The following is a 14,082-nucleotide window of genomic DNA, read 5'->3' on the forward strand; positions in this document are numbered from 1 at the left end:
ATTTATAAAAAAAAATGTGTATCGTACTCCTGCGCTTTGAGTAAGTAATACTTAGAATAGATGAATAAAATTTTCATATAAGTATGAGCTGATTTCTTATAAAAGCATTTTTTTTTTCTCCCGCAAATGTCGGTCATCATTCTAATTAAAAAAAAATTAAGAAAAAAAAAATTTTCATTTATATTTTTTTTCTTCGAATTTGAATTTGAATTTAAGAGCCACACTTTTTTTTCTTTGAGTTATATCTGCAATCAGTAAACGTTCGTTTGTGTTACTATGAGCAGATGAGCTCAAGGGGAACTTGGCTTTATGAGAGATATAATATATCCACTGACATATCCTCAGCAATTAGCAGGGGACCTGCTTCAATAATGAGGTCATTCAGAAACTTTAATCCATTTCCGTCTCCATAATAGGCCGTCTTTTAAGACGATGGATTTGGTTTATTTGCAAGGAGCTCCTGAGCTAGGTGGTTGGGATGATGCTCAATGCGAGTTCTGTAGATTTTGCTCAGGCTATCAATCTCTTGTTTGACGGTGAGAACGTTTAAATGCTGATGAATTTCATTATTGGTCACAAACCAGGGAGCGATACTCAATTTTCTCAATGCTATGCTTTGAAAACCACGCTCTTGTCGGTGTAGCATTCTCCATGGTACTTTTAGGGAAAAATAGGGCAGTGGTTTGCCTATGCAAATGTCGGTAACAGTAATTTTTTTTTACAATGTAAATATAATATATTAATAGCTTCGTTGTAATTCTATAAAAAGTGTAGGCGACCTTTTCAATAGGTGTACATTGACACGGGGTCACGTATATTTAGATCTTCCCACAGCCTGTAGAGTTGAGACCCGACCGAATTTAAATTGATACAGCGGTCCTGCAATCTTTACAAATAAAGAGGTTGCGGACTAGGTAGGTTGGTTTTTATTTTGGACTATCATACCAGATTAAAGAATAAAAAAAGTTCCGTGAATAAAGAAAACCCTAATTACCTACTTACTGTATTATGGTGATGACAAATTTTAGTTAAGTAAGGTAATAGTTTTTTTTAGATTTCTGCCTAAAATTGACCATATTTTTTATGCATGACGATTACTCGTCTCTGGGCCATGATGAACCATGTCAGGTCTTTGGCGGCTCAATAATAACCCAGACACCAGGGTTGATGAGGTTGGTAATTCACGTCACAACCCACACGATAGAAGAAGACTCGTCCCTTTCCTTTTCGGTGGATATGAAAATGACAGGTATATTAACTTAAAATAAAATAAGTTGGTGTGTACAGTCATGAGCAATATAATGTACCCACTTTAGGACTCTGTCGCAGTAACATATTTGACATTTAGTGAGACTTACAGTTCAATTTATTATTACAGTTCAACTTACAGAATCAACACCATTGTACTCGTAAGTAGACAAACCTTTCTCATCAGCAAAGTTTTATCTATCAGACGAAATTCTAAGAAACATCGCCTTGGTCATTGAATATTAGCTACCATAACAAATCTAGCTCCATACAAGGGTGACGTGCTTGATTTCACTGCGCTTGCGCACCTCATACGGTCTAACTGCCCGATTGTATTAAATTACATTAATTTATTGCGTAATATGTTGCTGCTGTTGTTGGTTTTATGACGTGAGTTGCTTTATAAAGTACCTAATGGTTTATTGTATGAATTGGAAGGAAGAGAAAAATGAAGACTAATAGACATAATAAATACCAGGTTAAATATAGGTGTGTGTTAAAATTTAGTTCCCGGTATGAAAGAATTGACGAGTTATAATAGAAACTGCCTATTTCTCCCATCAGGGGTCGCTACTGATGAGAGTCCTTAAATTTAGATAGTTCCCCATACTATTTCAGTAAACAAACATATTTTTTGGGTTATATTTTTTACACTATAACCCTTTGCGCAACAGCGCTTCCGCCTACATTTGAGCTTCTAGATTTTATCCTCATTCCATGAAGAATTACGGTCCTGGGAGGCAAGACCCCACGATATTTTTACCCCCCGAATCCTATAGTATAGATATGTACGGAGTAGGACTTTCAAATCTATATAAACTGCTCCTCATCAAGAGGTCAGCCTCTAGCCTGGCGAAACTATAATACCTAGATCAATTACTTACAACTATGTCAGTGAGTCGGTCAGGCAGTTAGTGGCTTTCCAGCTAGGTATATAGAATATACCTCGTTTTCATCGCTTGCAGACGTTCTGTCCTTTGACGTGTTATAGGATATTAAGTACGAGCGCGATTTGATACGAAAATTATAGTAATGAATCATAAAAAGTATATACGGTGCATTTTAATAAGCCCAAAAGTGGTAAAGTCGAAAATACTCAGTTTAAAATAGATCTGGATGATAGACGACGCCCCAACTCATCGATGTTGACAAACTTGTAAGCTTTGTGAAACGTTTTATTGCGTGCGGTTTGAAACTCCTCATAATGTTTTGACCGTTTTGTCATCACTAGATTAACAGCACGTTTATATACGTCCGGGGAAAGAAGTAGGAGATAGTTTATCCTAACCCATTACGTTATCTAACGGGTGGGCAATAGCTCAGCATGGGCATGCGTAGTGGCTTCTTTGGAGGACTTGCAGTCACTTTTGATGATGAGGCGTAACTGGACCACGACCTCCGCGGTCCAGTGGTTGAGCGTTCGGCTCACGATCCGGAGGTCCCAGGTTCGACCACGGAGGCTGTGACATAGGTGGGTACCGTAAATCAAATTTAACTTCGTCAGTCGTTAATCAGTTTATATATTTTTTAGAGTTCCGTAGTCAATGGCAAAAAACGGAACCCTTATGGATTCGTCATGTCTGTCTGTCCGTCCGCATGTTTATTTTGACTTTCAAACAGTGCACAGATAACGTTTGGTAGGTAGTTAATTAAGATAATACTGCAATGCAATCATGTCAAGAGTCGAATACCCACACAGTGGCCCGTATAAACTTTTAGAAACAGGAAATGGTTAAAATCCTCGTAAAAGCAATTGGGAACATGGTGCCATGCCTGGGCAATTAGGAAATAGACTGTTTATTTAAGTGGGAATAGGAATAAAAATATATTTAATATGAGTATCTACTTATTTTTTTGACATCCGCACACGGAAATGGCGGTGGATTGGCCATGTTCTTAGAAGACCTGTGCGAGCACCCGTCCCGACGAGCTCTAACCTGGGGGGTTAAAAAGCCACATCCAAGCAATTCATCTAAGAAAGCAATATTGCTATTTGACATTTGTGTGCATTGCGCACTTACTGTAATATGCGCAAATGTCAAATTGCAATATTGATGAATTGCTTCGATGTGGCCTTTTTAATATTTGTCATAAGTAGTTAATGTCATCTGCGGCAAATCTACAATAAGTCACGTCAAAAAAAAGGCCTTTTTAACCCCCCTGGTGTGCGCGTGGAAAACGCAAAAGGGGGCGGCCCAAAGAGACCTGGCCACGTTCGGTTGACCGAGAATCAAAAACTCTCGGCACATATCATGGGAGCAAGCTACAGAGGCTGCCAAAAGATCGCGAGGAGTGGAAATCTGATATTCTAGCTCTACATCCCAACAGGCGATAAAAGGATTAGAAGAACTTATTTAACCGATAACTAAACTCAGTTTCGTAATTACTTAAATTATACCTACTTGATAAAACAATAATCATCCACCATCTAGCGTTATCCTGTTTTTACGGGGTCTGCTTACCTAACCCGAAGATTTAAAAAAAGTCTTTCAAGCCCGAGTGTCGAAGGTTCCAAAACTTTGACTTTGCCGTTGAAAAACTATTGTCTTCATACATCGAAATAGGACGCAATTAGTTTATCAACTGCATATTAGTTTGTAATGGCAATTTTCATTTGTTTTCGGAAGTTTTCTTTTTTTACAGCTTCGAGGAACCACAGACATAATTATTAATAAATGTTAATTTCAACTTGTTACCTTCAGCTGTTTCCGAGAAAAAAGGTCTTGACCGACAGACGGGCAACAAAATGATCCTATAAGGGTTACATTTTTCTTTTGCGGTTCGGAACCTTGAATAATACCTAACAAATGATGCGAATGTCATATAAATTGCCATAGCCAAATCCAGGATATATAAAAATAAGTGCCCAATGTCAACAAATGTTAAATTGCAATATTATTTATTGTTTTTTTTTTTGATGTTTAATTTTGATTTTGGTGTTTTGTTATTTTAGTTTTAATATTTTATGAATATGGCTTAAGGTATTTTATTAATTGTTATTTATTATATAGGCAGAAGTTAACGTAATGTAACTTATATCGTCTGTTCTTTCATTGTGTTTGCTCGAAAAAGTAGAATTTGGTGATACCTACTATTTTTATGCACTGTAATCTGCAATGTACCCAACCTGAATTTATGCAATAAAGGTTTATTATTATTATAGCAACAATGTGGCCTTTTTAACCCCCCAGTTGTTAATTAATACCAATCAACAAAGTTAAGTAATGTCGGATGCAGTCATTCACAGTCGGATGGGTGACTAGATTGCTGAGTAGGTATGTACCTACTGCAGTTTTCATTTCGGGCGTCTCCGAAACCACACCCCGGACCCTAAAACGGTAAATAGGTGCCTACCTACTGCAGCAGCACTTGGTAACATTGTCACAGTTGGGACACTTCTTACAAACAACCTCGTTTTACACAGACACAACACATAACGACGTCTGACGCCATACGATTCAAGACTAAACTATATTCGAGTGTGGGAGGCGGGGGAGTGAGGTAAACCTAGCTCAGCCGCTGGTGGGGAGCGGAGAGTTGCCGTTCTATACGTAGTATATTATTCCTTATTCTATGAAATTGTCAAATAGGTTGGTTATTGCCAATTAGTTCAAACCTCAACCTGCAATTATGGAGCCTTTAGTGCTCCACATCTCATTCGTTTGATTGACCAGAGTCTTATGCATATCAACGGGATACATAATATAAAATATTATGTTTGAAGGAGGAATTGTTGATGTCCTTAGAAAAGGTTCAGTGCGATCTATTTTGAACCGGCGCGGGCGTGCGTGTATGAAACGATTGATGAATGATGAAGTGCGTCAGGATCGAAGCAAATGGAATTCCATAGTCTCTGCTTACTCAGGTGGGAAATAGGCGTGAGTTTATTTATTTACTTATATCTAATAGTACAAACACATCACCATTATAGGCAAACCCAATGCGATGATGGAAAAACAAGGTTCCTTTGAGAAACCAAATAAACATTAATATAAAATTAATAAAAATGAATAAAATCTTTGAATGTATGTTGAGGATGTCCAATAATATAATCATGTTTCCCGCTTACTCCTCATCTGTTTAGCCTTAGCGTGTGAAAACACATTTGTCAGTACTCAAAAGAAATAAAATTATACTTTCCGTTTTATTGCGGTTTATAAAAAGTTTTTAATTGAGTAATAAACATTTTTTCCCATCCATTGTCCTGTGTAACACGTGAGGGCTTAGCAGCGAATAGAACGTGATTCTAATGAGAGACTTTCCAGGCTATGTTCCCCAAAAATAATATAGATGGCGTTGTCGAGACCTAACGTGATAATTACCTAATTTCTCATTACTCGGGTACAATAAAATCACTACATAGTATAAAACAAAGTCGCTTTTTCTGTCCCTATATCTCTATGTACGCTTAAATCTTTAAAATTACGCAACGGATTTTGATGCGGTTTTTTTGCAACAGTGTCGAAATATCGGGAGTCTCATATCCCCATTTAAACGCGGTAAGAACCCGTTATTATGTGTTTTAATTATGATAATAACCGCGTAAACTTAAAACAATGTATGTACCTTACCAGTAACAAAAAAAAACATAAGCTCGCGACTATATCCCAAATGGTAGGTAGGTCAGAGGTACATCCATCATAAGATGAACTCGGTACCTACCCACGAGCTTTCTGTTAGATGAACGTGATAGGTCACAAAAAACTTTTCTTTAATCTATAATTTGAGTTAAACGGTTCGCCAACATTCGGCTCACGAACGTATTCCCGTCGTAGCTCTACATGAAATGGCTAAGCAAGGCTCACCGGAATTCGTAAATGTCTGTGAGTGATCCAAGTAATCCTATTAGGGTGTTACCAGACCAATCCATCGACAGTCGATCGACATCGATCGATGGTGGAAAATGGAAAAGTCGATGTCTATGGATAGTATCTACCAGAACAATTAAACCTATCAGACCTATCGATCAACGTCGATTATGTGTATACGTAACTGTATACAATAAGTTACCAAATAGCAATAAAGAGCTACCAATAAATACATTTAAAATATTTAAATCGCCCTGTTTAAATGGCTGCTAGATTGACTATTTTACTCAATCAAAGAATTTCTTGACACCTGATTGTGTCTTCAAGATAATATTTAAGTGTATAAGATATTAGTTAATTATAATATTATTAAGTATGTAAATAAATAATTCATAACTGGCATTTTGCATGCTACAATGACTGACTGAAAATACTGTACCTTAAAAACACGTTAATATCTGTATGACCACCATTTTCTTCGCAAATAAATAACATTTATGATTATCATCTATCACAGAATCGATCGATTTGTTAGTCGAACGGTATTCGGCGGTAAATTAAAGCCACGAGACCAGTCGGTCAATTTCGATCGACGTTGGTCGATGCCATCGATCGATTGGTCTAGTAACACCCTTAGAAATTCAATAAATACCTCGTGCCGCCGGGGTGGTAGGGCTCCGCACAGCGATAGCCGCCGCGCTAAGGGCACGTCGCGACCCATCGTCACGTCTTACTCGCTTATGGTACACGACCTAAGGACACGCCTTATGCTATCCTTCCGAAGTCATAATCATGTCTCAGTGTTTCTTTATTTCCAAATGTTTCTTCATTTTCATGTTAAATGCTTTTACAAACGCTCAGAATTATATCGGAAACCATTTTTTTTATCAATAAAATAATTTCGCGTAGTAAAAAATGGCTAGGCTATTATCAACCCTGTGGGTTTGAACAAATATTAAGCATAACACATAACATAATATAGCATCGCGCCCACACCTCGCCAGCTGTTTTAGTCCCATATAAGGGGGCGAGTCTAATTGCCATTAACCGGGCACAAATCCTGGAAACCAATAATATAAGGTACTTAGTTATTTCAACTTGAGTCTCTATAGAGAGCCTGAGTAAAGCTTGATGAAAGAAAGAGATAGCCTTATGGGTAAAATATCAGTCCTACCTTTCGTTACCATAATCATCAGACTTTTCTGTCATAATCGACTGAAATATTTCCTCAACAATTCTGAGCGCGTAATTTCATCGGAAATGATAATGTAGACACGAGGCACGTCTCGACCTACGGGCACGTCTAATGGTCTGTCCTGAGCTAGGTCTATCATGTCCCCGGTCGTTATGCGCCAATTAACGCCATGATTGCTAACTCGACCTCCGCGCGAGCTATTGTGACATTTCTTGCAACGTTTACTCGAATAATTAAGATGCTAAGCTGGTGAGGTGAATGGTGCTGTTTTCAGTCTGCGTGTTAAGTGGTAGGTATGTAAGTAAAGTACCTAGTGCATAAACTCACGCTCGTAATCCCTGTTGGGGTAGGTAGAGCCAATCAGAAGACAACATGCGGCCACTATTGACACTACATCCTAAAATTCTACGTTTTTTTCGTTAACAGTTCAGCATAGAAATATAGTTGACAATAAAAATAATAAAGTGTAAGTCGTCTCAAGCTTTCCGAAGCACATAGGAGCTTGACATGAAAGGTACTGTACCAATACTGACCGCACCCGAGATTGCTCAATTTTGTTGATCGGATTCCATCAACAAGAATGTAAACCAATGGCTACAAGCTGATCTGTTTTTATAATTTATTTGTCTATTACTTAAATAAGTATTCATTGTTTCATACATATTTATTTATTTAGGTTGAGCATTTTTAACCCATTTTCAAATTATGTTTCGAGCTCCTTTATACTACAAATTAGGTACACTTTAATGTAAAATTAGAAATCTGTTATCACATGTACATTGTACAGGTATCTATACGGTTTAAAACTGGATACTTCTGAGCACTCGTTCATTTAAAAACTTGCATTCCATTTGTAATTATTATATTGCATATATTGAATATTGAATACTTATTATTAAAAGCTTATTAGCTTTCATATTTGTTGGTAGCCACATTATATTTCTTTTTCTAATATCGAATTGATCACATAAATATATCGTTAAAGTGACAATGGCCGTCAGCTGGCCATTTACCCTGTTAGTTGGAATGCCGCAGCTATCGAAGATCAGATAAATAGGAGTCTGTCTCAGTGATAGGCTCATTCTTTCAGGTGAAAGATAACTGTGAACATCTATACAAAGCTCATTTGACATAATTATGTATTTCACGTTTTAAAGATAATCGATAAACGACGATGACGTGCTCCAAAATAATATTTCTGACTGGTTCAATAATCACAACCCGATAACACGGCAATGACAAAGCTAGTTTCGGTTCGTAAGATCTCCAAACTTCTACGAAGGCAGCGAAGTTGTTGAATTAATTTAATATCGGAATAATTTACGAGCATCATAAAATCAGCGTTCCATAACAGAAGGGATAGGTGCGTGGTGCGGGCCGGGCCGCGCGGGTCGCGAGCGGCCGCCGACCATTATGTAACACCCGCCGACAACGACAACTACTTAGCAGTCACTAGCTCAGCAAGCGGCCGCGGCTACCAGCGGCCCCACAAGCGTTCTATGCTAATCATTATAGTATCAGAAGAATGACTAACCGATAGAGCATCAGAGCAGCGAGAGGCGCAACACACGGCCGTCGGCGCTGAGTGGGACGGGAGGCGAGGAGGCCGGGGCCAGGGCGGGCGCGGCGAGGCAGGCCCGGGGTCAGTGGCGGGTTCTGCGTGATAACATTACCTATGTGTAGTCATGGAGCGCGGGTGCGGGGGGCGCGGAACAAAGCGCCAGCAGGCTCGGGCGCGCCGAGCCGGCTGAGCGCGCGATACGTTACCTAGTCGCGGCTGCGGGTGCCGGGCGCCGGGGGCCACGGGCGGGGCGCGGGCCTCGGGCGCGGTCGGTGGCTGCGGTCAGCGGGCGCGCGGCGCGGCCATGGCGGCGGCGCGGCAGGCGGGCGACTCGCGCACTGCCGCGCTCGGCCGCCGCGCGCCGCGCCCGGCCGCCCGGGCCCGCGCACGCGCCTCGCCTCCTGGCACCCCGCGGCCTCCCCACCCTCCCCTCGCCGCCTCTCGCAAATTGATCAGCCGGATCCTCGATTGCAATAAAATTTATGACAGGTCGTGGATCTATTATCGACGCGATACCGCCGAAGCCGTGGATAATGATTTGCGCCAGGTTTGATAAACGCTGCGCTTTAGTAATTGGAAGTGGATTATGTCCAGCCCATCGGGTTTAATTGGCTTTTTAAGATAAGACCCAGCTTTTCGCGGGCGGTTTATTAAAATAGCGTTATCGGGGATCGATGGATTACGCAGCTTTCCCGAGTAGCTGGGCTGGTATTACCGTGTATATGAACGTCGGAATCGGGTTTACTACTAGTGGTACCGGTCTAATAATAGCTCGCAGTTGTATAATTGTAATGAACATTGTAAGCAGTTCATTCTTCTTATTACGCGTCCGCCCGACCATTACAAGCTCGTAGTAGGGTTCCGTAACTGTAGTGCTTACGTTTACACGTTAACGATGACCTTGCTCGCGTACTTTTGTAACTTCTTTATTATTGGGTATAACATTCAGAGAATAAGAAAACAGAATAAGTTATTTGTCTTTCTTCAAATGATGTACCAGCTGCACGGGCTAGCTAAATACTTGTCACCCTTCTTTATTCTACGCCCATAGATAGATACATTTCTTCACATTCATCTTAGGACTCTAAACGTGGCTGTTATTTGTAGCTGTGCCAACCCCAATATTAAAACCAATTCGTCCCAAGTACCACCATCTATTAAAATTGGATCGTTCGCAGCCGCTCGAGCGAGCAAAACAAGAATTTGCATAGCGGGGAAAAACTATAGCGTGCAAATAGAAAACTTTGTTACTGTTAGCTTTGAGTTCCGCGTTTACCCCGGACACTACATACAAGTCTAGTTCTTACCGTGTGTACGAGCGAGACAGTCCTGCGCGCTCTCCCTTACTCCTTAGCGGCTTACGGGCAAACTAAAGCCAGTATGTAGTAATATTCCTCCATCATCATCAGCACATTAACGTCCCCACTGCTGGGGCACGGCCCTTCCCTATGGATGGATAGGGAGATCGGGCCTTAAACCATCACGCGGGTCCAGTGCGGATTGATGGTTATTAACGACTGCTAATGAAGCCGGGACCTACGGCTTAACAAGCACGGAGGAGCTCGAGATGAAAACTTTTTTTTTATGGTTACCTATCCTATGACCGGCCTTTGCGAAAGTTGCTTAACTTCAACAATCGCAGACCGAGCGCGTTTACCGCTGCGCCACCGAGCTCCTCGACGTAATATTCCTTATTCTATGCTAAAGCACAGATAATATAGACTAAAGTAAGACCTAGAGGGGGTGAGGTAAATCTAACACGGCGCCCGACAGAATTGGTGCGGGAGGACAGTTACAGCCCTATATGCAATATTATTCTTTATTCTACGCCGCGATTAAACAAATACACCACCACACTACTCTTCCGCTGCAGGTTAATGGTGAAAGCGGACATTTAAAAAAATAAAAATATGACGTCTTCATTGTAATAAAAAATGTGACGTCTTCTTTATGACTAAAATAACACAATTGTTAAATATTGAAGCTCGTTGATGTCTTTTCTACGGAATAACAATTATGAGCGATGAATATTAAACCACGAACATGATACGAATCATGTAGATAATTATATTCATTTTCCTGATGAAATAATAATTTTAGAGTAAGTAAGTAAAGATACCTACTGAAAGGACGTTTGCATCGTTGGCTAGTAAATAAGGATTTTATTGATTTGAATCAGTATTTACAATAATTTTCTTTTATTTAATTGACTTAGTATAAGTAAGTAGGTTTACCTAGTACTTATAGCAATATTTTGGAACATAAAGTTTATAGGTACTGCTAAGAGGTTGCCTGCTACTTTACAAACATAATTTTTTACAATAAATTATTCTTTAATAAGTAATAATACTTACAGGATGTTAGAGTCATCTTAACGAATACTGCGGGGGATGGGGGATTCAGACCGTGATTCTCAGTTGATATCAAGTGAAAATTCATGAAATTGGTGTTTTTTAAAATATTTTTAGTTCCATCCTTTTGCGGTGCTTATGTATGAATAAATCAGCAAAAGTCAAACCTCTACATCTCTTTTAGGAGATGGGGTTTGAGGTATAGCTACCTAGTAATCGTTTTACGGAACCCAACTTTTGCATTACAGTTATTAATTACTGCATTTTAAGCATACGTTACTAATGCAATTTATTGCTTTTAAATCCGTTCGTTATAAGAACTTCTTAGCGATGCATATTTTTAATTACTTAGGTATGCAAGGCCCATTAGAGGTGTATGGTATGCAATGAGTTGAGAACGCTAATTCATTGTTATTTTTTGTCGATAAAATAGCATTCTATGAAATCGGTATGTATACCTGAATACTTACATACAAAAAGCTGCTCCCGTTATCTGATTGGGGTTTGGTAGAAACAAATACATAATGTAATAGGATGCTTGGAAACTAGTTAAACCAATAACTCAAATAGTTATTTCTAGTCCCACTGTTGGGCACAGTGCTCCACTAGTATACTGGCACGAAGCATACTCTATCACGCATCTCAACTGCGAGTTGGTGGCGAAATATTCAAAACTTTTGAAGGCGGAGTAACAAAATTTCCGGTTACTATTTTGTTGTATGATACTTAACATGATCTAACTACTTATAAATTGGCCTAAGGCACAGATCATAGAAATAAGGGAGATAATGCTCTCAATACTAAATTACAAGAGTCTTAAAGTCTTTTTAACTCATATCGAGGGTCCGAGACATGTCTGGCTGGACCGCTACATCGATTTACCAGCGGTTCATTGCGCAGTAGCACTACACAAACACTAGTCGTGATGTGGAAAGTTTTATAATACGATTGTTGCTTCATATAATAAGTATGCTCGTTTTGTGCATGTTTCGGTCCCACCGACTATTCTGCCGCGGCATTTCTCCTATCTATCATATCTTCTATCATTTCCAAAATGATAATTTATATTCTTTGGCGATCCATCTCGGGATCACTGTTTGAACTATTTTTAACTCTCTAAATGGTAGAACTACAGTTTAGTCGAAAATCCAGTTCTCGACTTAGCAATATCGTAATATTAGACGTAATTTTGGAGCAATCACAGACAGACAGTGGCGTGACAATTTAGAGTTACCAGCAGGTCGAACTCACGCGATCCTGTAGTTTGGTGAGTTTGGTCGCAGTCATTTGGTCGATACCATCGGAAACTGCAGTTCGGTCGTGGCCCGATAGTGGGTTAGTTGATTAGCTGGCTAGTACCGGCTTCGTGTAGTCTCTTCTATCTTCCAACATAACATAGCATCATGCCTGCATCCTGGAAGGGGTAGGCAGAGGTGTATAGTTTACCCTCTCCTCGCCTGCTATATTTAAGTCCCACGCAGCAGCGGTGATAGGGTAGGGCGCGGTTGGGCGATCGACCAGGGCGCCGGATAAAAGGGGCGCCGCAGCCTGCAAAAGTTGTGCTGAAAAGATAGCTGATAGAAAAGCCAGAAAAGTAAAATTTTATTAGTTTTTTTTCTCTTCTTTCGTATGGGTTTGAAATTCAGTTGGAGGGCGCCGTAGAAATCTCGCCCAGGGCGCTGGTAGAGTTAAAATCGGCACTGGTCCCACGTAATAGGAAGCGAGCATAGGCATAGGCCTATCGCCATTAATCAGGCAGAAATCCCAACAAAGATTATTATGAACGTGACCTGTATGAGCATGGCCGGATCGTGAATTTGTGGGGCCCTGGGCTGAAACTACTTGGGGGCCTATCTTAATACCTACTCAACTAATAGCAAAAAATATTTTAACAGACATTTTTTTTTTCAAATTATGGTTTACTTTTTAGCGGGATCTGGGGGCCCCTTGTAACCCCGGGGCCCTGGGCTGCAGCCCAATCAGCCCATAGGTAGATCCGGTCATGTGTATGAGATGACGTGATGTATGTGTGAGTTGTGACTCGGGACACGTTCATAAACTTCATCTCTTAGAGGGAGAGAGAGAAAGGGGAAAGAAACGTGACGGCAGTTAGATAAAGAAGCGAGAATGCACTCCATTCTTATATTTCTCTGTATATTATTTTCTTGTGAAAAATATCAAACGTTAAAATTTGCCACGAGCTACTTTCATTTAACTCCACCACCATTGATACTTACAAGTATACTTTATTGCACTCAAATAAGGTAACAGCTACATTTAGGCTTATTTATTTGTATCTGACACTTGGCGGCGAGTCTTCAGGCCACCTTGACAAAACAAAACGAATAGGGTCGACCGGTTGCCATACAACCATAAAATTGAAGTTGAATAGGTATATACTTTCCAGCTCATTGGTTCTCAGTCCGAGATTCATCCCTTATGTAACTAATTTTACAATGAACATACAAAAAATCATGCCTATTTTCCCATCGGGTAAGCAGAGACTAGAGAATTCCATTTGCTTCAATCCTGACACACTTCTCTTGCTTCCTCCACATTCATCAATCGCTTCATGCACGCACGTCGGTTCAGAGCAGATCGTACTAAACCTTTTCTAAGGAAATCTCCAATTTGGTCAATGTAAGTTCTTCTAGGTCACCTCGGCCAGCTATACCATCAACTTTCGCTTTATATACCGCTTTCGTAATTCTATTATCCTTCATCCGCTCTCCATGTTCAAAGCAACCTAACATTCCCTTCTCAATCTTAGTCACTATATCGTCTTTTACACCACATCTCTGTCTTACCACACTGTTTCTCACAAAAACAACATTTTACAATGAAGGCTTTCCTTTTTATGTATACTTAGGTTAACTTTTTTTATGGGCATTTGTGGTTGAAATTAATTATTTTATTAAT

The 14,082-nt window shown here is 39.9% G+C and overlaps 1 protein-coding gene across 1 annotated transcript in view; it reads left to right on the top strand.

Moving 5' to 3' along the window:
* The window catches only part of LOC126367736 (uncharacterized), a 558,664-nt gene that overhangs the window by 3,900 nt on the left and 540,682 nt on the right, over nt 1–14,082 (top strand). The window lies entirely within an intron of this gene.

This window comes from Pectinophora gossypiella, chromosome 6 (genome assembly GCF_024362695.1).
Source record: "Pectinophora gossypiella chromosome 6, ilPecGoss1.1, whole genome shotgun sequence".
NCBI classification, from domain to species: domain Eukaryota; kingdom Metazoa; phylum Arthropoda; class Insecta; order Lepidoptera; family Gelechiidae; genus Pectinophora; species Pectinophora gossypiella.